We start from the raw sequence: 26,336 nt of genomic DNA on the forward strand, positions 1-26,336 counted from the left end.
CCCAGTCCCAAGAACATGTTTGGGGAGGTGTACCAGATCTCTGAACAATTTGCCAGAGCCTTTTCAGATGGGTGACTCAGGCAAGAACCAGAGCTGCTACCAGCGCCCCGGGTGTGAACGGAAGCCACTGCTGGCACCTCCCGTCAGGGGGCAGCAGCTCTGCAGCGATGCTCTTCCTCCATGGGGCAAATAGTGGACACTCACATAATTGGGGGCTTGGAGGGACAGCAGAGCTGCACTGGGCAGAGCTCTCATGGCTGGAAGGCTTATATGACGTTCAAGGGCTACCCCACTTCCAAGGACAACCAAACATGCCACCACCTCCTCCCAGGTCTCCTCTCTGCCCTGCCTGCTAGTGGCTGAAGAGGGTGATGCTGAGCTGCTGCACTTGCAGACCATTCCCAAGGACCCATTCCAAGACTGACTTGGGCAGAGCAAGGAGGAAACAAACGTGGTATCCTCTGATGGCAAGAAAGGATTACAAAGTGTCAGTTGTCCCCTCACTGCAGCTGCTGTGGCTGTCCCCAAACAACCCACAGCAGCGCAGAAAATCATGGCAGCAAAGCAGAGAGAGAAAAGCTTCTGCAAAGGGGGATAAAAAGGCACATGAATGCATACGAATTTCCTTGTGGTTTTTCCAGTGCACATAGGCTAAGGAGTGCAGATTAGCTAGGATCTACTTTACTCAAAGATACAGCCCAAATCCCATCTGCAGGCTGCACTCGCCCAGATGTTTCCTGAAGCTGTATGCTGGCCGGCCTCCTGCCTGCCTTCGCCAGATGTGCAGCCCCCTCCTGCGCCGCCAAATGTTTTGCCTGCAGAGCGTGTTTCCTCGGCTGGAGCTGGATTTTCCTAATTACCAGCCTGCTCTGTGTTCCTGCCTTTCAGAAACTATTTATTCCTGCCAGCCGCTAAATCCAATGGTCGTAGGAGGTGTTTACATGGGAATAAAAATGGCAGGCTGACAAACCCCCGGTGGCAAAGGTTTCTCTTACGGACCTTTTGCACTGAAACAGGGGAAGATGAAGAGGGTTGGGATGAGAGCCAGCCCGCCAACTGGTGTACTGAAATTTAACTGGGCTTCTCTTTTCTGTGCAGCGGTTGCTAAGCATGAATTTAGTGCAGTGTCAAGTGCAGATTTCGTGGTCTCGGCTGGTATTCACCCAGGGCCGAGGGGCTGTGATGGAGGGAGCCCGAGAGCCTGGCAGTGCTCAGGGAAGGGGTACGGGCTCGCTGCTGCGGCTCCAGCATTACTTACTCTGGAGGCAGAGCTGTGTGGGGAGGCAGTTCAAGCAAAGGGAGGGTTTCTAAGAAAATTGTCCTGTTTTGATATTTAGAGAGGTTGTAGATTTTTATGTCTTCAATGAAAGTTGTGCAATTTTTATTGTGATAGGAGACTCCTTGTGAGTGGGGGCACGGAAGTGCCTTAGGGTCTGTCTCCCTTAGCCTAGCTGCCTTTCTGCATAAAAATCAGATGATCAGAATGTGGATTCTCGACTAAATTCCTGACATCAGGCCAAAGAAGACATGGTGGAGTCCACATGTTGCTTTGCAATGTGAACAGAAGCACATCTTGCTTTCAGAAATGCAAGGATCAGTGAAGCAGGCTGCAGCAGAAACACCCCCCAGCCCCCCTCTCCAGACCCGATTTCCCACCCCGTCCCACCCCAGGAGGGCTGTGAGCCTCCCGGGCAGCCAGCAGGACCCTGCGCAGTGCACCCGCCGTCAGCCCGGACCCTGCCCTCCACGTCCTGCCCTGCTAACCCTCCTCAGGTGGGCTGCAAACAGGGACAGATGCCCTGACTGGTTTCCAGTCCATATAGCATGCACACAAATTCATGTACATTAGGCAGCATTTCATCCACAAGGAATAATGTACTGTTTGCTGAAACCACCAGTGAGGGAGGATGACTCGTTGTCCATTAAGCAGCTGAACTTCTCCCGGGGTCTCAGAGTCATTTGGATGTCTCACTCATGGTCTTTTCTTCTTTTGCTTCCCCAAACCCACCATATTTCCTGATCTCTTCACAGCCGTGTGCGGTGTCTCTTCTCGTTTCTTGCAGTGGGTGACACCCATTGTTATTTGTCACCATCTCCCTGCCACCTATTTATCACTCTCCCTCGTTAAGAGAGAAGCATTTGCATGGATCAGTCAAGGAAGAACGTCTGGGTGAGATGCTTTCCCTACACCAACAAACACAAGAGGTGGTAAATATTGACTCTCATTGCTGTAAACTTGTCAAGCCTCCAGCAGCACGGGGGACAAGTGCTGGCTGTGCTGCTGAGGTGGATGGGTGCAGGGACAATAACCTGAACTACCTGTAGCTCACAGGCTCAGGGCAGGACACGCAGCATTTACAGCTCCTGGTTTCTGTGTCTTTTCTCAGAGCTGCCCCAAATACGTCCCCTGGTGCCCATAGAGCTCTCCCATATTGCCAAGCGACTGTGGGATGCGCGGCAGCTGCTGGACGCCTGTGAAGAGCTGGCTGGCAATGCGGTGCTGGCTCTCCTCCTTCTTTCCAGCTGCTACTTCAATTAAAAGAGGCTAAAAATATACAAATGCTCTCCTGATACTATTTTCCATGTAAGAGGGGGGGGATGCTATGCAGGCATGAATGAGAGGTGTACTAGCTTGTCCTCATCTGGGGAGCCAGGGGTGGAAAGTCTGGATAAAGTGGATTTCTTCCCAGATGCAGCCCCTGCAATGATGAGTTCAGAAAGCTCCTCGAGGAAGAGACAGCCCTTTTCTGCACGGTCAGCTGGGGAAGTGTCAGTTGTCCAGGCAAATAAATAGAAGAGCATGGGAGATCCCAGCCAGGTCCTGCCTCCAAAACTGCCAGGGATGCTAGTACAGCACAGAAGCTAGGCTAGAATGGTGGAGCAATGCCTAGCTCCTCAGGTCTGCATGTTTCTCCCTCCTGACAGCTTTACAACACACAAATTCATTTATATAAATCTCCTAAAAAAGTCTGATGGTGTTTGTTAGGTCATCTCCATCTCTTTACCCTCACTCATGATTATAGGAGTGTGAGTTAATAGCAATGAGGATCAAGTCAAGTGATGGGAGCCAGCTCAGACAAAATGACCAGGATCTTTGCAAGCGTGTCAAACTGGGGATCGGAGTAGTGTACAGGTGGCGGAAAGAAACATTCAGGCACGTCCTGAACTTCTGCAGGGAAGCACCTTTCTCCTCTCCTTTGAGAAAGCTGTATTTGTCTGGAGAGGTTTATTCCAGACTTGCCAAGCAGAGTTGTCCTACTGCTTCTAAATCAAGAGCTTTTGCTCTGCATGTCTGCATTGAGCAGAGCTCACCCTGCCTTGCAACTGCCTGGCAGTGATGGGCAAGGAATGGTTTCTAGCGAAGACCCAGCTAGAGAGTCCCCCCAAGATTTGCGGCAGGTTACCTACACCGCCTTTGCATCAGCCCTACTATGAAACCCGTGTTCTCCACTTAGCAATCCCAGGCCAAACTCACTGGGTGGTACAAACATGTTTTGGTAATTTAGGTGTATGCTGACTTTGTGTGTGAACAGAGTAGATGTTCAAAGCACTTTCTCCTTCTGAGAGCAAAAATGTTTTAAAAAGCCATAAGCGTTGGGTGGAAACAGAAGGTACAAGAATTCTTTCCTACAAGAATTCCTTCCTAGACAACTTCATGGAAATAGAGCAGTTCAAAATAGAAATGCGGAAGACTTGCTCTTCCAACATGGAAGTTGTGCGTGAAAGTTACTGGCCCTACAAGTTGTACCTGAGAAAACCCCGTGCAGGTGGTGAATATTGTGGTACCTGCCAGGCTCAGCCTCCCAACACGTAGGCACATGACAGAGAGAGGCTGTCAGCCCTCTCAGAGCCCCCACGGTGCAGCCATTGGGCACGCATCACTGCAATCCGGTGACATTGGGCTGGAGCAGCAAGCTGGGATGTTTGTTTGTGTCCCGGCCTGGAGGAGGGGAGACAGCCCCTTCAAGAACGGTTAGGGAATGGAAAGATATCAAATAGTCCCCCCCAAAATAGCAGCTATTCCACAGCACAGGGCATGGAGGTACTGTCTGGATAAAAGCAGGAGGGAACAGCAGCATATGGTGAATTGCCTGATGCCAAGTGGAATTTTTCCAGCCATGTTCAAGGAACTCAGGTCCAAGTGCTGCTTCGAAGGCCTCAGGTCAGAGCCTATATATAACCATGCTGAATTTGCTGGCAGCCAGGGTGGGGTGGACAGTACCCAGCACCTCCCTGGCACATCACCCCTCTCCCAGAAAAGACTCTTTAAAGGGCTGAAAGTGTGTTCTGGTACAAAGGCAAGAAACAGTGAGAAAAAAGGAAGGAAGGTGCAGTTTAATGCAGGTCAAACATTCTTTCCTTCTTACAGTGGATGTCACACCCATCGGCACCAAGAAAGTGCAAAGGAGTGAGGGGTCTCTCCAAGCAGCTCTCCCAGACGTCCTCATGCTATTGTTTGGACAGTCTGAAATGCATTTTCTTTCCTTTTTGCCTTAGAGCCCTTCCCCACCACCAGGCATGTCCAGACAAGAGCACAGCTCTGGCTGCTCACCTCCAGTTCTGGCTGGAAGAGGACCGGCTCGTCTAGCGAGCATCCCCGTGCAAGGACTCCTGGTCTTGAGTATCCCAGCCCAATCCCAACCCTACATGAAAACTTTTGTACTCCCCCCCTAGCCTGACGTCAGGCTTTAAGATGTATAGAGAGCCAGGCGCTGGGATGTAAAGGGCTGGCTCTATTACTCAGGCTTTGAGCACCATCTCCTGTCCTGTTGGCTCAGCTCCATCTGGGTACCAGAGCAAACCGCCCGCAGCAGAGAAGCGACACGCTGTGCTGCAGCAGATACACGGGGGCCGTGGCTGCTGGCCTTGCGCCACAAACCTCTGAGCACAAACACACCTTTCATGGGGTGGTATCATCATTTCCAGGTCTGGATAAATAGCCCTCCGGATTTCTTAGCGCCAACTTCTGAGCCTCTTAACACAGTGGTGATGTGAGACCAGGGAGGGTGGGGAGGTGGATTTAACTCCGGAGTTTACAAAGTATTTAGAACCAGTTCTCCCAGCTTTGAAGTTTTATCTTGTCTTTACTTTAAAGGAGGTCTGTGCTGTTTTCCTTTGAGGACTCCGTAATTATTCAGTCTCCTGGGAGCTCCAGCATTTATCGCATTAGTAACAGTTTCAGCACGGAGGCATTTTCCCGAAGCGAAATGCTACTTGACTGTAACAGGACACTCAGCTTTGACGGGGGTCAGATTTGACGTCAATGACACACGTTGGCTTCTATCCTGGGTGATATCGATGCACAAGCACCCTCCTGCCCTCGGTTTCCCCCTCGTCCTCCGATCCCCAGGAAGGAGGAGAGACCTCCATTCAGGACCGTATGCCAGCTGCCAGCACTCTGGATCACGATCAGTCTCCTCGGAGACATCCAGTCCACCAGCTGGTGACTATGCCCAAGTTCACATCCCCTCCCTACTCCACACCAGTAGCAACAGTTCCCCTGGACCTGTCTCCAAGGGGCTGTAGGTACTAACACAAATGTTCCAAGTGGCTCAGCTTCCGCCACTCTGAACAAACCCACACAGGGCTTGGAAACTCTTCCTCCCCCACCACAAGCCGAAGGAGACTCTGTCCCTCTGGGTCCACCTCAATGTGTGGCAGCAACCACAACACTGTAATCACAAAGCTGCTGATCCCAATCAAAATGGGAGAGAGCACAGCTGGGATGCAACTGGCTCCCCCCATTAAGAGACAGCAAAGCCCACCTGCATCACATCAGCCTTCGTTTGGCGTGTTCCTCACATCAACATGTGCAGGCGAGCACAGCCACCGCTCCTACCAGCAGACATGGTGCCATCCAATGGGGTCTGCAAAGCTTATTCCTCCTTGGGGCTGGGACGAGACAGCAGCTGTTGGTGTTGGCATTTGGAGGTGGAAGGGCACCTGGGAAGTGTTTGGGAACCCTGTCAGCTCAAGGAGAGTGGAGAAGCCACACTGAGAAGCTGCTGGACTGTGGGAGGCCGTGGTGTTTCAGGTTGGACACACACTAGGTGAGTTACAGAGCTCTTGCCCTGCAGAGACAGTGGTGCTATGGCCAGCTGCTGGGAGCTCCGGTCCTGCAGAGCACGAGGGGCAGAGACCCAGAAAGCATCCCAGAAGCATCAGCTGAAATGAAGATAACCCTGGGAGCTTTCTTATTTTTTTTCTTTTAGGCATGTCCAAAACACCCACAAATTGTTCTCCTCTGGCCAGCTCTCACTCTACAGGACTCGCTGTTGGAGACTTACTTTCCATCGCTCTCTGCAGCCAAGCAGGGAAAAATGAATAAAGGCCTTATTTGGGAGAAGGGCTGGAGCCGAAGCGGAGTGTGGGCAGCGTGCTGTGATGCTCCCGCTTCCCACGGGCGTCAGGGTGCCACTGGACAGCCCTGCAGGCCAGCACGGCTACAGCCCAGCCCAGCGCCGAGCCCAGCCAGGCCAGAGAGCCCTCGCTGCTGGACGGGCACCTGAAGGGAAATGAAACGGTGGAGCTGGCAGACAGAGCCACACACACACACACACACACACATACTCCCTGGCCGTGTTTTACTCCTTTTTTGGGAGGATAGCTACTAATCTGAGTTCCAGCACTAGGAAAAACACTGACCATGCACAAAAATTGGCTGTGTCTTCCTGCACGGGGCTCCTGGCCTTTGTACCCAAAGCTTGCTCCCGTCTCTGGGTCCTCAGAGTCCCCAAGGCATCGGAGTTCCCAGGAGGCACATCTCTTTACCTTGTGTCACATCCCCAGTTGAGTGTAAAGCCAAATGACCCCTGCATGCATGTACCCACGCGATCCTGATGCAGCAATCTGCAGCTTGCGGCAAATCAAAGCACCACAGCTCACGGCAGCGCTCGGCGTGGTCGTGCACCCCTTCTGCCCTGAACCCAGAGCCATAGGTGCTGCTCTGCAGAAAAGCAGGGCCGCAGCCTCCCACCCCGCAGGTGACACACCTCATGTGATAGTAAAGGGACAGAAGTGACCCGGCAAGTCGTCCTCTTCCGCCAGCGCCGCCCCAGCGGGTGGGCTCAGCGCAGAGCTGGTGAGAGCAGAGGGGAGCCTGTGCCGCACCGAAAAAGGGCCGAATGTTAAAAACTGCAGAAAGAGAAATAGCACCAAAAAAAGTCTCACAGGCTTTATCTATTAAAGAAACACGTATTGTGAGCTCTCCAGATCCAGACTGTCTGTGGCTCAGAGGATTTGCAGAGAATAGCAGCTCTGCTAGTAAAGAAGACTTATTTACTCAGTTGTATTGCCTGACACTGGCAAGGAGAGGAAGAGGTTAACCCAGACGGAGGGTTTGCTCCCTCAACATCATAGGATGCCACATACTGTCACTTGCGCCGTTATCAATTTATGCCTTTGCTAAGGGTGGGTGGATTGCACAAGCATGGGGTGAAGATGAAAATCATTTTCACACTAATAGCAGCAAATTGTAGATTACAGCTGAAATCAGAGGAAGAGGACAAAGAGGGATCTGCAAGAAATAAATAACATCATAAAAAACAGAGCTGTAAGAGACTGCAGGAGGCCAGCTGGGCCTTCACCCTGGTTTTTGGTTGGGTTTTTTTTTTCAGTTTTTCCTGACACAGTCCCACGGGATAGTCGCTGCCCAGCCACCCCTCCCAGCCCATCCCAGCCTCTCCCCAGAGCACCAGCACCCAAACGAAGCTACCCCCTTGGGAGCACAGAAGCACAATTAAAAATGCTGGATACGAGGCTGGCCCAGGATTGCTCTTCAGTTTGGGAGGCACAGAGGCGATAAAGGCATGAGGATGGCAAAGAGCCTCACCTGAAGCTCCTGATGGACTTTGCTGCCTCACTCAAAGGGGGAAATGGGGTTTGCAGAGTGTCTTGCTCTGTTGTGTTTGTTAGCCTTCATTTTGCTTCTCTCTAGGAAGGGCTGAGAATGATCTCTTCACTCAAAGCATTTGGGACCTGCCAGCTCTGGGCCAAAAAGATGAATAACTTGTTACATCTCCTTTCTTAGTACTGAACATTTTACTTCTTCCAGTGCATCTTTGCTACTTTCATTCCTTCACATAGAAAAAACTTGTTCCATGGTGCTTTTACAAGACCCCATCTTATTAAGACAATGAAGTTACTTTGCTTCTGGTGATCTGTTTTCAAACCCCCCAGATTAGTAATAATGTTGTAATTGTGCCTACAGTTATAAATGGTCTTGTCCTCCTTTCCTATAAATATTTCTCCGTCTTGTACAAGAGTATGAGAGCTGGCACAGTTTGGTGATTTTTCTGCAGGGAACACGGAGCGGAAACACATCGATAGGACTGATGTGTGTTGGGAAACACACAGTCCCTGGAGAAGCCCACTGTAATCCTGGGGCTAACCACTTTGCAGTGCTACAAATGAAACCAAATTTGTTACTGTTTTTAATTAAGTCAAGCAATTCACATAACAAATGATTTAGAGTGGTAATATTGCATAATGTCTAAAATCATATATTCTAAAGAGAAATGTATAGGGTAATGCTGATCATTACGGGAAAAAAATAGCAGCGCGTGCTTGGGGAGCTAAAGCAAGGAAAAACACAGAACCCCCAAAATAGCACCCATGAAACAGGTTATATTTTTAGCCTCCTGCAAGTCAGAGAGGGGGACAGGAGCCAGAGACATGCAGGATCTGCACTTGAGCGAGTCTGTGCTGCAGAGCCTCCCTCACAACAGCAGGAGGAGAGCCCTTGGATGGCAGCAGATGTCGTCCGCACCACAGATGCTGAGCCAGCAAAAGCGCTGTCATCAGCATAGCTCTGTTTACCGTCTGGTTTTATGGGCACAGCAAGTGAGCTGGCTGGGTCAGCAGGGTGGGACAGAGGACACCTGGTCTAAGACAGAGAAAAAAGGCATGAAATATGATCCGGTGATTTTTCATCCCCTCTGGATTTGGAAATGCCATGTGATTCTTAATGGTCTGTGTAATCACCAAGTGTTTTACTCAGAACATGAAACCTCTTACAAAAGAAGCAACGATCTTGGCCAAGGTTTCCAGAATCCCTGCAGTGCAGTAATAAATAAGATGTATGTAGGGAGCCAGGAGCTTGGCATGTAACTGCTGAGCCTGGATGCCAAAGCGCAGATATCTTGATGGCCTTAGGCAGGCAGGCAATGCCCACGGTTTTGGTGTATGAGCAACCCTATGAAAACAAAGGAGCAGCAGCGTTGCCCTGAAAGCCAGAGCGCATCAACACCAATGTAGAGAAAGATCTTTGAAACTCCGTCAGTTCTAACCAGAAGGTAGGACCTGCCCACACAAGTCTCCTGGGTGCCACAGATAAAAACATCTCTATTGATTGCTGGAGGCACAAAGAAATACAGGGACCGTTCTCGTCGTCGTTCTGCTTTCAAGGCAATGAAAAGACATTGCAGATATGTAGCGCTGTGCAGCTGAGGCTAAGCGATGTAAAACGCATCCATGAAATCTAATAACACTGCAAGGGAGGAACGGAGTTAGAAACTCAGCTGTGCTGTTGGCAGACAGCGGGGGAAATAAGCTTCAGTACATTGGGCATCACTGGCCGCGCACACCCAGACCTTTGCAGTTGTGCCTGGTTTCTGGGATGGCGTCTTTGCTTCTGAAGCGTCAGCTCTGCCTCTCCAGTGCTGCTGGCTCTGTAGCCTGTCTCACATTGCCCTCTGTACGCGGCACGGGTGGAGGGACCTTCTGAACCCTTCCTGGGTTCCAGAGACTGCTCAAGGCAGCTGGTCCACAGAATAAATACGGCTCTGAACTGACAGGTTTTGCCAAGCAGTTCACTTTGTGCAACGTATTAAAGATCAGACCTTTTAGTTTTACTCATTAGCAACCATTTGATGAATTCAGGGAGGGGAACCCGCTCAGTGATGGACAGCGAGTTACAAAGCCTGCATCCTAACAGGCACCTTAAGGTGTTCTCGAGGTCCAAAATGTGTCTTAGCACATCTGTTCTGTAAAAGTCTTTTGCTTACTTAAAATTTTAATGTACAGCTTGATTTCTGGAGCTCTGGAAACACTGAACCAGAGCTGAACCATAAAACTGGGTGTACAGTGTATTCCAAACTCCAAGCCTGAACTTGAACATCCCCTGGTCATGTTTGTTCTAAAGGCAGTCTTAAAAGTCAAACTCGGGTAAATCTTGACCAAAATGACCCATATTCTCCCAAGTCCCCAGTCACTTCCAGAGGGTTTCCAGAGCTCTGGCAGCATCTGCAACCTGCGTGTTTGTAGCTTTACATCCTCTGACAACAATTTGTCCTTATTCATCTACTCAGAGTGAAGTGTTTTCAGCCCAGGGATAGATGTGTCAGGTTGCTGATGACTAATGGAGTTTCGCTCCCATTAAGCCGGCACGTTAATCTGCTGAGGGTCACCAGAGAGAGCAGGGACTTGTTGCCTTCATAAGCTGTCTAAGTGCCTCCCAGCACGCATCCTGCCCCCCGAGGGGTGCGCACGGGCCATTGCCACCAAGAAAGCCTCCAGCGTGCAGGAAGACAGATGGCTCTGATAAGAAGCGGAGGGATGGATAAGCATGATGTAGTTTGTCAAAGAAGGGGTCTCCTGGCATGGGACTGCTGTCGGCCTGAAGGACAGGCAGGGAAAGGGGCTGTCAGCAAAGACCGAGGTGCAAAAAGCCAGAAGCACCTCGGCTTGCCCTGCCTTTGTGTCACTGGGGCTGTGTCCCCGCACAGGGCACCATGGGGCACCATGGAGCATGCCTGGGAGACCAGCCTTGCTGGAGGACTGGAATCAGTGATTTCCAATAAGACACAAGCTTCTACCAGCAACTCCACTGCTGGAGAGTTTCCTACATCTCACGCCCACGCCAGTTCTCCAAGACCTCAGAAAGGTTGTGCTGACGCTGCAACCTCTGCCTCAGAGAGATAGATTTGCTTTCTGCTGCTCAGACATAATTTTTCACCATATTTTTAGGAATTTTGGTCTCTTCAGCACTTGTGTTCCTCTGTTAAGTTTGGTGGAATTTAACCAACAAGTTCAAAGTTATTAGGGGGATGAGGAGAGACAGCAAAAAAACATGTAAGCTTTGTTCCCTTTAAACACCAGACAAAAAAGTGCTTTCTGTATTGTTTATCCCCCCATCTGAAATTACTGGGTGTATTTTTTACAGCTGCCATCAGCTGACAATGAGGACTAGGCCGAGGCCATGCTGAGTGTCACTGCGGCCCCTCAGAGCTGTGTCCTGAACCTCTCCTGGGTACCCAGAAAGGTGATGCCAGGCCCTTTCCAGGCACTCGCCTGACCAGCGAGATGTACCTGGCCACACGCTCTCTCCTCTTGGCCATAAAATAAAAGACTGACTATCTCCACGTGCGTCCTTCCCAGGAAAGAGCGAACCGCTTTCAGAGGAGGGAATTCAGACCAAAGCAGGAGCAGCGCCAGCACTAATCCTGGCAGGGAAACAAGGAGTCCTTCCTGTGATGGATGGAAAAGCAGGAAGATCAACGTGGAACGAAAGAGCTTTCCAGTCCCTGGTGGCAAACATCCAGCCCTGGTACACTGGGTGGTTTGTTCAATGCCCGGCGTGGAAAGAGGGAGAGTGAATAGCCACACAGTCAACCAGGAGCCTGGTTCCCTGGCTGCTGGGTGCGGGTATTTGGGGTATGAGAGTGAGAAACCCTGCCTGCCCGCCACCCGGCAGGACCTGGCCCCGCAGGAGGCAGGATCTGCTGTGATAGTTGGATAATCACTGCGGCATAAGAGGCTCTGCCCCACCATCCACCCCCAAGAGAGCAGCAGGAGTAACCTCCCCTAATGAAAGGGCTTTGCTTAGACCCCGGTCGCTCACAAGTTGAATCCCTCTCGCGTTTCACATTCAGGTGCTGTAATGAATTAACAACAGCAGTACATTAAATGCCGTGCTGTTTTCTGTGGGTCCAGCCTGGCTTGCCCTCACCCTGCTGCATACGTTGACCGCAGCATCTGGCACACAGCTCAAAACCCTGAACGATAACACACAGCCGCTGTCAGGGTCTGTCTGTCCCATGCCCGGTGCCTGGTTAATGTGCTTGGCCCCAACACCAACTTTCCAAGCTCCTGTGCTTATGACACTCTTGGCTTCTTGTCCAATCCAGGAACAACACATAGACACCAAAAAATAAGGAGATGGCAAACAACAAGGTATTGCAGCACCCTTCACGTCCTGTGTCGTCTCTCACTGAATTACAGACTACCATTTTCCATGTTTTCTGATAGGAAACAGCCCTGCCCTTCTGCCTTTCCCCTCTGCAGCACCTGACATGGGCAGCGATCTCAGCAGCACTTGCTTAACAAGATTTAGTTGCCCCAGAGATACTTGTGTCGAAAACACTTCACAAGAATTTCTCTGTTACTGTTGATGGAGCTAATGGACGAAAAAAAAAGGCAACAAACAACTTGCTGAGGGTCCATACTTGGCTATCATAATTGCACCAAGAAATCAGGCTTTCCTAGCTCTTAATCTGGATTTATTTCAATACTCCTGTTCACTGCTGTCAGTGTCAGAAAGACAGGAGAACATGGCAGATTAAGATTGCACAGCTCTTAAAACACTTCAGCCCTGCCTGTACCTTGGCTCTTCCAGCTGGCGTGTGGCTGGACATAGCTCCAGCCCTGGGACGGAGGAATCCATCTGCTCACAGGCAATGTGCTCCGGCGCAGACAGCCCGGGCACAGGCTGGGGTGCTGCGTTTGCCCTTTCTGCTTTGCACCTCCTGCCTGCTTAATGTCTCACCAAACACGAGCTTCGTATTTTTCAGCTGGTGAGTGCTGCAGTCCCTTGGTTACAATAAAGGATATGTGGAAATAGGATGCTTACCCCAGGGCTGGCTTACGTATGGATGGGGGAGAGCACGGGGAAAGCCTTACGGCATCCCTGCCAATTGATCCCGCCCCGTTGTGTTGCCTGCCCGGGGCATACCCTTCCCTGAAGGCAGTAAAACATTTCACGAGCTAGAAAAATGAGGAAAGTTTACGAAGAGCTGCTGGTGCTATATTCACAAGCACACAGAGGGAACAGAGCGATTTTTATTTCCCACCACGCTTAGATTATTGTTACAAAGCTGCCTGAGATGCCTGACGCAGCGGGTACGGCAGCGGGAAGGCCGGGGGGAGGACATCCTCACAGGGCAAGCAGCGTCTTGTGAGGTCCGTGATAAACAGCTCAGCAAGCGATTGGGAGCAATTCCCTGCGGAACAGGCTGGGCAAAAGGACATTTTTTTTCTGCATACCAAAACTGGTGGAAGATTGTTGGGCCTTTTTCTCTCAGCATTTGCGTTTACCACAGCTGCACACTCAGGCTTGGAGTGGCACCACCCCGTACCTCCCTCCCTCGCCCTGGGGCGGTAGCTTCTCTTCTGAGAGGAAAAAGGTATTTTCCCCTTCACCCTTTGAAAAAGCTATTTTCCCCATTCACAGACTGCTTTGCCAAAGCGCAATCACCAGCCCTTTGCTCTGTGGCAGAAGGGGACTGACAGGTAAAGCAAAAGTCTCCATTTCCTGTACGCTGTGCTGAAGAGCACATCTTAGGATACAAAACCTGATGTCGCACTATATGTTTCAAACACAACTGAAGAGACAAAATGCTCGGTCCAACCCAGAGCCTGCACTACTTCTTCTAAATTAACAAACTTTGAAGTCGGATCCATTATCTAGTTATTCCAGTAAACACTGGACAGAGTCCCAGCTGCCATACTGGGAAGGGAGTGTGGTCAGGCAGGACCTGGAGGGACTCCAACCCCCCATGATGCTACTGGTGTCTGACCTCCAGCTCTCTCCCAGGCAGTGCCTCGGGGCAGCAGAAGGCATCACAACCCAGACTGGGGCTTGAAGCAAACACCTCCCAGTCCCTGACTCTGCTAAAGAGCCACCCAGCACATCCCAGTGGCCCAGATTGCTGGAAGAGCACTAAAAAAATTATTAAGTTGTTCTGTTTGATGTAGAGGAGGAGAGGGAGAACTGTGATGGTAAATCCTGCTCACCTGTGTTTGCCCGCATGCCCTGCAAACCCCCGCTCTGGCTCCCGAGTCATTTCCCTGGGCTGGGAGGGCGGCCAGAGCAGCAGGACAGGCAGTAATAGTAAAAAAAAAAGTAAAATAACGTGTTGTACTTTTTCTTACTATTACTGCCTGTCCTGCTGCTCTGGCCGCCCTCCCAGCCCAGGGAAATGACTCGGGAGCCAGAGCTGCACAACTGGTGATTTCTTTCCCCTGCTGACATCCCTCAAGCCACCCTCCTGCTGCCTCCCCCAGTGGGCTGCACAGATTTGGCAGTACGTGGCTGAAAAGGGGGGCGTTGGGTGTGCGGGGGTCTGCAGGGCCATGCCGGAGAACCTTTAGACCAGGGGAAGTGCACCAAGTGCACCGGGGAGAGCCCCGACGCGGTGTTTCAGACACAGGAGCCCCATGCTGCATCTCCTGCCGCACCAGGGGAGGTTTCCACTCGTGACGCACGATCTGCAGAACAGAGCCCTTGCCAGGGCCTCCCCCATCCCTGAGCCTGGCATCCCACCCAAAGCCACCAAAAGGTGTTGGACTGTGAAACAGAGCATCCCAGGCCCGGGCAAATCCTCCGTCCCTCTGCTGCGGTGCTCACCCATGGTATCAGCGAGCAGCAACCACGTCCACAGCACTAATGCAATGCCTCCACAAATGCACGTTTGTGCCCCGACTCCTCCTCCTTCTGCCCAGTGCTGCCCGGCCAGCAAAGCCCCAGGAGAGGCGGCAGGGCCAGCCTGCCCCACCACACCACCGGCTAAACCCAGACCCTGCAGCACATCTCACCGGGGTGGTCATTAAGAGGCAGGAATGCTCTATAAGGCTCCACATCCCACGGCTGAGTCTGGGGTAAGACTAAATAGGAAAATCAGCTTTTGATTTGTAGGTGGAGAAAAAGATTATCTGTCATTGCTTAGGGAATGAACAAAAAGCCCTGCAGTGTTCATTTATCCAGTCACCCTCCTCCCCCCCGGTGAGCTGCGGTGACAGGAGCTTAGTGGTCCTTTTCCAAACCGTAGGAATTTATTTTACACAGTCCATGTCACCTCCAGAGCAGAGGAATATGCACCATGAAGTCTCAAGGGGACTTGGAGACTAATTTGGTAGGGGCAGCCCTTCCAATCTGTTGTTGTTTCCAATGCTCTAAAAGAGACAGCTCTTGATAATGTAGGATCTCCTCGGCCAAACTGAACTCCAAACCATCTGCAGGCACAGTGGCTTTAAATGAGCGATTCTGCAACCACAAATAATATATGGTGAGAAATAGCTGGTCAATTAGCAATCCTCCTCCTCCCCATGTCCCAGAGGAAGTGTGTGCAGGACAGAATGTTCATTTATTGGCACAACTGGGCCATTTTCCTTTCATTTCACTTTTGTAAACAGCCCTGATTGTGGATCACTGAGGAGTGAGGATGCCATACGGCCTCCAGGTTCCCCCAACGTGCCATCACACTTCATTAAAAAATGAGTGGAAGGATAAGGAGCCAGCCTGCTAATTCCCTTGGTGTGGCTGGGGTGAGAGGTCTCTCATTTTCACAGGAGCCGGCCTCTGCACCAAGTGAAAATTAAATATCGGGCTCTTGGGATCATTTATTTTATAACTCTGGCAGTTGCCAATAAAGTCTCCTGCTGCCGCTTTCTGAAGGGCAAGTCATGTTCAGAGGCACGTGAAGGGCTAAGGAGGTGCGCTGCTCTGATCCCTCGCTCTCTCTTCGAGGTATGTTTAAGGCACCGTAAGAGTCTCTATGGAGATGACATTCTCCCTCTTACTGCCTCTGATACCCATTGAGAATATAGCTGGGCTCCAAAATTAAATAAAGGTAGAGAAATAAAACTTAGTTTTATAAAAGTAGATGCAGATAGGAATATATTAAACTGTGCTATGCTGTGGTTAGATTCAGGCACTGCACATCAAGACCCTTAAGTTTTAAGCTTAACTTAAAATTAATTGTTATTAATTTGACACTAATATGCAGGCTCAGCCAGGTTTCCTGACTGCTTTCTATCCATTTTTCCATCAGTAACACCAGAATAACAGTGTGGGGCACTATGGAGTTGTTTGCTAATATTTGTAGACAATTTTGAGATCCGTTTTTAATTCTTGTTTATGGACTTAGAAGAGCTCCAGCGGTGATTTCAGAGCACACTGTGGATTTGAGGTACCTCCTAAGGATTTGTTCTCTGCTCCTTTGTTCTGCTCTCTTGGTCGCATCCTCTGTGCCAAGGAGAGCCTCAAGTGAGACAAAGGATGGAGGGTTCCACTCCTGGTGCATTTCCCAATTCATAGGAAAGGACACAGCTCCCAAGATGAGAGAACGTAATTTCAGCTGATTAACCAATATCTAGGCTCAATGTATAAGCTGGGTGTGCAGTGAGCACTGGCTGCCTCTGGGATGAGGACGGGAAGGCAGCCACAGGCAAACCTGCTAGATACCTCCAGGCTAGAAGAGGAGATGACAAGGGGTATTGGAATCAGCAGTAGCTCTATGTCAAGTCTGTCTTGGAGAGTGAAGTGCTGCAGACATGAAGAGGTGAAGGGAGGGATTCCTCTCAGCTAGCGTTAGTTGTCTGGAAGTCAGGCATCAAGGTCCCTCCACCATCGGGTCACGGGCATCTCCCAGAGGGCAGCTCAGCTGTCTCCAGGCTCCTCTCTTCAGAGAGGAATGGTCTGGCTCTCAGGGATTCAGTAGGGAAAGGAAGGAACCCCATTCTCCAAAAAACTAAAATGTCCCAAGCATCGTCATTTTGTTACCTCATGCCTGCAGATCAGGGCCGTGAGAGCTAGAACAGCTGCCATATCTGTATTTTAGCTTAAGCGTTCATCTGAAAAGGAGAAATGCTCACTAACACGGGCCCCAGAGCTCAGCCTTGAGAGAAGCAGCTTTGGGAGTTGCCCCTCTGCTTCGCCGTTGTGTTCAGATCACCCCAACCTGAGCAGGATCTTTGGCATCTGAAGCACCAGCAGTGACCGTTAGACACGCTCGTTCTGCTGCCACTCGCTTTCCCATCCACGCTCATCCTGCATACAGATGGCCAAACCGAGTGTCCTGACCTTCTCCCCCACCGGTTCAGGTGATGAAAATAATTGTACCGGGAGAGCCGCGATGAAAACTACCATGCGCATGGGTGAAAGGAGAGGATCTGAGCAGGAACAATGCGGTCTTGTACTCTGCATAGAGGCGGTGCCCATCGAGACCTTTACTCCGCAGATGTGCGATGGTGACGGTGTTGAGCTGCACCTCTCAGAAGCGAGCGGTGTTTCGCAGCTGACAGCAGCCAGGCCAGCAGGGAATCATCCATTACAAAACGGCCCGTGCAGTTCGCTGTGTAATTGGGATCTGCTGCTGGGCTCCCTTCCGCGGAAGGGTGTTTTGAATGCATTTCTTATCACGATTAATAGGAGTCTGCCAAAGCGTGCCTCCCCTCCCCATCCTGCAAACCACCCGGACAGGTGAGTTACCGGTTTTGCCCGCCGATGCCATTTGTAACCACTCCTGTGCTAACAAAAGTGTATTCACCCTTTAAACTAAATATAGCTGAGGGCAGAAATCGAAAGTCTTACTAAACAGAGAGGAGTTGTTTGGTGGTTTGTTTTTTTTTTTAATAAAAGAGCTTTCTGAAAATGAAACCTGACACGATCCAGCCTCAAGAAGAGAAAGCAAATATTTATCACTGGTGGGGAACACGAAGAGAGGAGGGAGGCAACTGGTCGTAACTCAGCCTGGGCTGTGCGGGGAGTCATTCATGTCACTATAATCAACGCAACCTGGCAAAGAGGGTTCCTCTCTCCTCTTCTTTCCTTGTAAGTCCCGTTCCTTCAGGAGGATCCTTATGGCCTTTGAAATACTTTAAAAGGTCAAACTACACAGTGGGAAGAACTGCAGAGAGAGAGGGGGGGGGGGGGAACAGCAGAGAGAAAAGCCATCAGTGGAAACCCACTGAGAGGAGAATATTGCCTAGATAAATAATATCATATTAAGCAGAATTCAAGAGCCAGACCTGCCATGCTCTGCTAACAGAGAGTGAATAATTACGGGAGGGGTTAGGAGGTGAAAGCCTGTCTCCTGTAGGGGATGAGGAGAGGATAATAAGCTTAGCACACTCACAACAGCAGCCAAGGAAATCTGACCCCTTATCACACAGTTATCTGTAGAGAAGTGGATGAGATTAGGCCCATAATGGGATTGTTGCCACATGAAGCTTTGCATTTCTGACGTTGCAAGGAGGTTACTGACACCAATCCCTGCTAATTTATTGAATTGCCGCAATAAAAATGCCGTCCCTACTGAAAAGAGCAGAGAGTAACTGAATAAACCTCTTGAGTAAAAGGGGATTCATTGCCTGAAGAGGATTTGCAGGGCACCGCAGCTATTGAGTTTGTGGATTCAGAGGCAGCAGCTGCCCTCAGCGGGGCTCGAACCGAACCGCGATGCCTTCCCCGGCCGTCCCGCTTCTCACCCCCATCCCGCAAGGAGCTGGGCTCAGACTCCCCGCTTCAGAGGGAAGGGAAGCGGCTTGTTCAACGTCACGCAGTGAGTGGAGGAGGTCAGGGCATTGCCTTCATCGTTGTGCCAAGCTAGCGCAGGATTCGGGATAGGAGCAGGTCCTTGTTGTCCCCTCTGTTTCCTGGGGCAGGGTGCCTGTAAGGCTAATCCTGACCTGGATACGGCCACGACAGCGGGGATCACCTTAACTCTGCCTTCTTCCTCCCCACCTGCTCCTGGCAGAGCTGCCCCATCGCCCCTTCACCCTGGAGGGGCCATGGGCAGCGGAGGGTCCTCAAGGCCGGGAAGCAGGTTCTCTGACAGTGTGAAGGACCGACAGCAGGATGGACTGCCCCAACTTCTTTGGTGACACTTCCCATCCTCTGACCTTTGACTCTTCTTTCCCGAGCCTTTTTTTCCTGTTGGAAGGAACTTTTGGGTGGTTGATTTTTCTCTCAACAGTTTGTGAGCTTCTCGGCATCTGCGTGGCCCAAACACATTAGTATCCTGGGAACTCATGACAGCTATTGACAGAAAATACTGTTTAAGCAGTGGCTACTGATAAAGCACAGATGGAAATGGGTAGAAGTTGGCTGTAAACAATTATTGTGTGAAAAGCATGTGATTACAGTAGCATTTGAGAGTGAGTCAGCTAAGACTAGCTGAAGATTAAGAAACTTGAGGATAATGCTGTGGGAATTGTTTCTCAGATTTACAACCCTCACCCCCAAAAAAGGCTGAATTCTTTGAATCCTTCTAGACACAAAAGTTAAGGTGGAAGAAAAAAGCATTTTGATAAAGTCAAAACACATTGTTTCAACACTTTTAAAATCAGATGGTCTGTTTAGGGGCTAAAACCAAAGTGGTCAGATTTTAATTTTGAGATAACCTTTGTTTTCAAAGTTGACCTGTTCTTTGCAAAATGCAGAGCAAAACCAGAGGTTTGAAAGTGTTAAACTATCCAAAAATGAAACAAAATGAAAAGTTTTGAGTTGAGCCAGAAAAATATTTTTCTTCTTTTTTCATTTGAGAAGGCAATAAAAATGTTTTGATTCAGTGCGAGCTAACATTTTTATTAGATTTTTCTATTCAAGCATCAATCACAAAAAGCCCTCTTTTTGCCTCTGTGCTAATTAAGAGCATTTTTGGCAGGAGGCAGAGCAGAGAGGGTACAGCCCCAAGAACCAGCTTTTCATTTGTGCTTCATCGTGTCATACCGAGAATAATCTTTCCACTTAACCAAACTATAACTTGGCACCTTTAGCACATTCCTCCCAGGAGAAACTGGGATGGTGCAGGAGGGCCAAGAAAGAAGCGCTTTGACGGAGCAGTGTGGGAAAGCAAGGACCAGGACAGCGGAGCTGAGACGCGCTGGCGAGGACACAGGGATGCTGCAGGCAAAGATCTCCTGCCCTGTACAGAGGCAAGAAGCAAATAGGCATGGTCTCCCCTCTCTTATACTGCATTCATTTTAACACATTGGCATTTCTGTACTGATTTGGGGATAAATTTTAAGGACACTTTCAGCTCCATAACTCTCCAGCTTGGAAAAGGCCAGCAAGCATCACAAACAAAGCCTTCCAGATGACAAATACAGATGGGGTTATTCCTTGCAGAGGATTTTCTTCTTCATGTTGCTGGGAAGATGAATGGACAAATGGATAAATGAAGCAGCCGTTCCCACAGGGATGATGCTGCGGGCACACAGAGTTCAGCCTTCGGGTTTAAGTCTTTCGGTCTGTAGCCTGAAACTTGTTTTAAATGCCCCAAATATGACGCTGACACAGAATAATTTAAACATGGCAGTGTGAGCTGGAGTGAAGGAGGGGTACAAACACAGAGGGAGTGAGGGGCTGAATCTTGTTACTCAGCCAAATGGCAAATCTGGAGAGCAGAAGGTGGAGTGTGTAGTACAGAGTGAATCCTGCAGGACACAGATGCTCTTTCTCTTGGAAACACTGGATATTTCACACTGACGGTATCTCAGCAGAGTGCTTGACCCCCACCGTCAGCTCATTAAAGAAGCAGTCTTCCCTGACACCAGTAACTGTTGGCATGAACTGTTATGAAACTCTTATCCTTGCTCTTCTTAGTAACAGGATTTTCCAAAACAACCTCAAACACAAACATTTAACCAGAAGAGGGTTCTAGTCTGCAAAAGAATCCTGCAACCATGTGTAAACTTAACTCTCAGTCCCAAGCACCAGCTAGCCCTCCAGTGCCACAGGTTTAATACCTTATTCTCTCCTGCAAGAGGTAAGACCAAGGAGCAGGACCAGGCTGAAGACGTGGCCTCCAAGGTGAAACCAGCCAGGCTGCAATCTCCTTGCTCCCAGAGTCAGCATCTCACTTGTTTGGAACAAGAGTGAAAGGTTACCACTTTGATGTACTTGCTTCTTGCAGTCATTTTCCATGGGTATAAAAGATGACGCACAGGGAAAAAAGCAACGAAGGCAGCCCTCCCTCCCCCCCTCCCCTCCTCTCGTGTAGTCCCCTCCATTTCTTTCTAGTCACTTAATTGGAAAGCATATTTGCTTGTGACGCACTCCAGATATCATGTTCCCTCCTGATTGTTTCCACTTTGTTTGCCTATATATTAATTCTTACAGCTCACTGCCTGTCTCTACAAAGAAGGTCTCTGCCCAAGAAGACAACTGCTCCGCCAGCCATCCGTGTCATGTACCGTGTGAGGCCACTCGGCTTTCTCACCACACGGTGAAAGAACACCTTGTTTGGGGTGGCGGGTTGGGTTTCCACGCAAGGGTGAAGGCAGCCACAGGCCTTCACGGGAGGGATGACGGGCATGTCTGTAACAGGAAAATAAGATGTCTGTTATTACTGGTAGTAATAGATCCCTGCAGCACCCGAAAGGAGGCTTCTAGAACCAGGACATCTTGTCCCTCTTCCTGGGCAGGCAGGTGATATCCTTTGTGTGTATCCAGTAAATGGGCTGGGGAACTCCTCAGCCCTGGAAAAATGGGGAGCGAACAGTAGCAAGGTTTCATCTTTCCTCTGCAGTGGGAAAAGGGGACCCAGGGCGCTGGGGAGGCAAATGGAAAGAACGCCCCATCCCTGCACACAGGTAGCTCCTTCCCAGGCTGGGGAGCTCTCCTTTAAGCATCGGTGCTCGTGGTTTGTCACAAACACGCTCTCAAAGCCCGTAGCTGGCCCTTGCCTTGCAGTAACCAACAACCTTATCTGGATCACGCATTGCTTGGAGATTCCTCTCTGCTTTATTTAGAATTTACTCTGCGCTGGCCCATCACTGCCTGTGTTTTCTTTTCACCTTATTTACCAGCCTTCCTCTGTTAGGCACACACCGATTTTTCCCTTCCTTAGCCTCCTTGCTACACTCCTTCCCAAGGCTGCTGTGCTGCTTCGTTCCCGGCAGCCCGGTGCCATGTAACGGCGCAGGAGACATCTGACCGCTTCCTGACATCTTCCCCTTCCTCACGTGGGTTTTGGACACGCACCTCCAAAACAGGTGGCATCCTGTGTTAGCAATTCCACTTGGCTGCCTGGAAGGAAACAGAGATAATTTTTTTCCCCTGGTCTCCTCTCTCGTGTTTTGAAAGGTTTCCTCTAGATGGGATGGGAAAACTCCTGAGACTGGTGCCGAGACCGTGGCTGAGACGGGGCTCTTCCCCGCTGCCCCGGCCATCGGGGCAGTGCAGAGCGATGCCCGCTCTGCAGGTCCAGCCCCACCGGGACTTTTGGCTGCCCCCATTCCTCAGTGCGTGCCAGCAGCGTCCTCCATCCCTCATGAGGTCAGGAGGGCATCACACGGTGGCGGGACTGCCACAAGATCTTCCAGCTGTGCCTGCAAAGTCTGTTTCTTATTTAGGTGGCAAATTGCACAAAGTGATGATTGTCCCTCCCTGTGCTCTACAGACTTCTGGCACTCAGTTGTAGCATAATTACACTTCCTATCAACTCTGTAAGCAGTAATAACACCTTGCAGCATAAAAGGCAGTTTGAGTGAGCAGTTTATCAGTCCAGATGAGCAAAGGAAAGGAATGCAGGGAAAAATGCAGGAAGAGTTTAAGGCTAGAACCAATTCCCATTTATTTGGCTTCCCACGGCAGCCCAGCAACACCAGTGCAAAGCAGTGCAAGCAGTTAGGTCCGATAACATGACACCATGCTGATAATTTCATGGAGCCCTTTTTGGGTATTACTTTTTCTCTATCACTTTACATACCTAGATTTTCATAGATAAAAACTGTGGGTTTGCTGAGGAAAAACAGGAAAGAGCTATTTCCCAGACAAAAAGTTTTCCTGGGGAGAGTGGGGAGGGAAGGCACCATTCCTCCTCAGATTTAATGTCCTGCACCCCACCAAAATCTGAGAGAGAGCGGAGAAAGGAGCCTTCAGCCTTTCACCAAGGTCAGCACACGCCCGCGTGTGCGCACAGGCACGAACACACACACGTGTGCACGCACAGACGCACTCGTGGTGGTCCCGAGGGGCCCCAAGCTCCGGGGTCCCGGGCTGCAATCCCAGCCATGCCTCGCCACAGACCATCCCTGGGTGGGGTTTGGCCAGCGCTACCCCCACGGTCCTTGGCGAAAGGTTCGGTGAAAGGACACCAGACATGAGAGCCAGCACGTAGAGAAGATGGACCGTTGCCCTGTAGCCTTCAGGGCGCTGCACGTTGCTGCACACACGCAGAGCACCCCTCTGCATCTTCGGGTTGGCTTCCTTCTCTTGAAGGAGCTACTGGCCCTCTGCTCGACTCCAGCAGGCTGCCTGGGCTGAAGTCATCCTGCAGCTCTCCAAAGGCTGGATGGAGAGCTGAGCTGAGTTATTCCCTCCTCATTTGCAGTGTCCAAACCTGAGAAGCTAATGCACATGTGGCGTGCTCTGCAGTCCCCTCCCTGCTCCCTCAGAAGGACCTCTGAGCCCCAGTGCCTGTGGACGGTGAAGTAGGAAGCCTGCTCTCTGCCCTGTGACACTTGTGCACATCATCCTGAGCAAACCCAAACTTTTCCCGCGCTGATACTCAAAGGATGCAGTGGTGCAGTGCTATCAGGAACAGCGTGTGAGTTTACACAGCACCACCCTACGTGTCCATCACGGAGCCTGGTGCTCTGGGAACGCAGTGATGACTCCAGATACAGCACCACCCCATGTGTCCATCACAGATCCTGGTGCTCTGGGAATGCAGTGGTGACTCCAGACTGACAATTTCAGGGAGCAGTGGCCAGGTGCAGATTTAAGAGCTCAGCAGAGGAGGCTTGGGCTCCCCATCAGCAGTGCCTGGCAGCCGGCGGGTACCAGGAGAGCGCCCACGCAGCTGTACGTCCCCACAATCACTTCCCTGCTGCGTCCACCCCGGCTTTGGCTGGAAAACAGGGAACACAGCATGTCAGAGAGGCAATAAGGACGCAACTGCCAGACACGCACAGCCCATCCTTCTCCACTGGAAGGACTGGAGTGAACAGACACACGGAGCATTTTGGAGCCAGAAAAAGATATCTCCTTTACTTTTTCTGGCTTTGGACCTGGGGGGGTGTGGGGGCGGAAATTATTATTTTGCAGCTGGTGAGAGAAAAGCCTTTTTCTGCCAACCCCCTGCCGGGTGAACAGATGCGTGATGCACAGCAGCGTCAGCGGTGCAAGGCCATAGCCCTCCGCTGAGGAGGTTTTTGTTCTGCTCGTTTCAGGCCGCTCGTACCAGGCTCTGAACAATTACAGAGATAGAGCAATTTGTCGAGGCATCATCTCAATGAGTTTGGGAGCACTTCAGAAACTCCTCCGTGGCTTCTGAGGAAGGAACAGAATGAGCTGATTGACTCTCAGATGTTTCTGCATTCGGAGAAAAGAAAGAGCGCATTATTTTTACATGCTTGAAATCACCACTGTGCTCTGTAAGGCTGCAGCTCCCACCAGGCTGGGGAGGGGGAACGACGGCCACCTGCTTTGTGGGAAGAAAAGGAGAGGAAAATGGCTGTGTGGAGGAGTCTCTGCTGCCCACTGATCGCTCTCTCCACGCGACAGGACGCACTGTCCTGTCAGCTCATCCCCGCTGGTCACGGGGACGGTGGGGACTTTCACACCTCTCCCCCGTTTGTCTTTCCCGTGCCCTCCTGCAGCTCCCCGTCGTTGCAGGCTGGTCCTTCGCTCCAGCACATCCCTTTGCGTGCACATCAGGCTGCTCCTGCATGCCAGCCTGCTCTCACTGAGTAACCCTGTCCCCCTTCTGAAGGGAGGTAACGGAGTGATACCTTTCCCTGCGGTGTGAACAGAATAACTCCCGTCAATGATGTGCTTTGGGCTCCTATGAGAGCCATCTGACGTCGGTGCCAAGCTTGGTGGTGTTTTCTCTTCAAAAGCAAAAAGCAGCGGTTGATGTCAACATTTCAAACCCACCTTCCCATGGGCAGGCCAGCAGTGCTCTTCGCTGCAGGTCAGTGCAGTCACCCCCCCTGCCACACGGCTTGGCTGACAGCCGTGATCGGGCCAGCACAGTGATTTTCCCCTTTCCAGTACATCCCACCTCCTTCTGCAAGCTCTCATAAAGACAGTTTCTTGGTCGCTAAACCAAAACCGCTCGGTGCTTCTCCAGGCTTCAATATCTAGATGTATACCCAAGTTGATGCACAGATGCACGCACAAATATAAAAATATAGCTATGTATATCTGGCCTTTAGACATGCGAGTTAAAACTCTCTTAGTTGTGCAGGATCAGGGCTCGTATTTGAGCAGTTTCAACTCCACCGGGAAGAAGGTACGTGCGGCATGTACCCAGCGGTCACAGTACTGCTCACAAACGGACACTCAGACAAATCTGGCCATGGAAATGCACATGCAAAAACACACAGACACCCCCTTCCTTTATCTTCAAGCTCTTCCCGACTGTTTCTGTACACACCTCAGGAGCTTTTGGCCCAAATATCTGCCAGAGGGGAGACAATGAAGAGGATCCCATAGGATACCATTGCAGCCAGCCCAGACCTCATGTTCATTAAACCCTGAAACTGTTCTTCCCTTTTCTGTCTTCAATGCTGTGCTTAAGGCACGTGCACTTTAATATTATGACACCCGACAAAATATTTTTGCCTGAAAGCGTTAACGGCAAACAGAAGCAGTGCCCCGGAGTGGGAACAGCCTGCCCAGCCACGGGGATCAGGGAGGCTTCTCTCCTTGATATTTCAGAGCTTACAACGGAAGATACAAAGTTTGTAAACATTCCCGCTTGGCAGCCTTTTCGTATTTGCTTAGACTGTGATTTACAAAGTGAACTGCGAACTCCCTTCCCAGGAGGAGCTCTCTGCTGTGTCCGTAGGCCTGCGCGCAGGGATGGGCTGTGCGTGCAGGCCTGCCGGCATAACTCTGCTAAGTGCAAGCTACGGGGCTCTGGGTCATCTCCTACCCTCTTTCCTATCGGTTATCCCGTGCCTTTTCCCTCAGACCCCGTTATTAGACAGACCTCGCCCCGCTGGGCCGTGGAGGTTTGTCAACACTGACTTCTCTCCAGAGCTACCGGGCAAACACCCCCCGGCCCGCGGCACCAGCCCCTCTGCCTGAGCAGCGCTGGCTCGTGCTGGCTCCGGCTGGAATTGCTTGGATGTTTCTCACTGGATGCCCAGCAGTAGGTGGCTTGTCACTTGCTTTTTGTGGAGCAGTGACAATCTGCCGGCTAGAAGGAAAACTGCCCAAGCGTTGGTCGTGGCCCTCACTTCGCTTGAAATAGCCTTTCTGCGGCCCAAGGGACCGCTTGCGCCAACTCAGACCGCGTGGATATTTTGTGACTGACACCCAGACTGGAGAGGGCTCCTGTGAGGAATAAATGGAGTTCCCTCAGTGGGGTACACGAGCTGGGCTG

Source organism: Vanellus vanellus (genome assembly GCF_965231255.1).
Source record: "Vanellus vanellus genome assembly, chromosome: 13".
NCBI lineage: Eukaryota > Metazoa > Chordata > Aves > Charadriiformes > Charadriidae > Vanellus > Vanellus vanellus.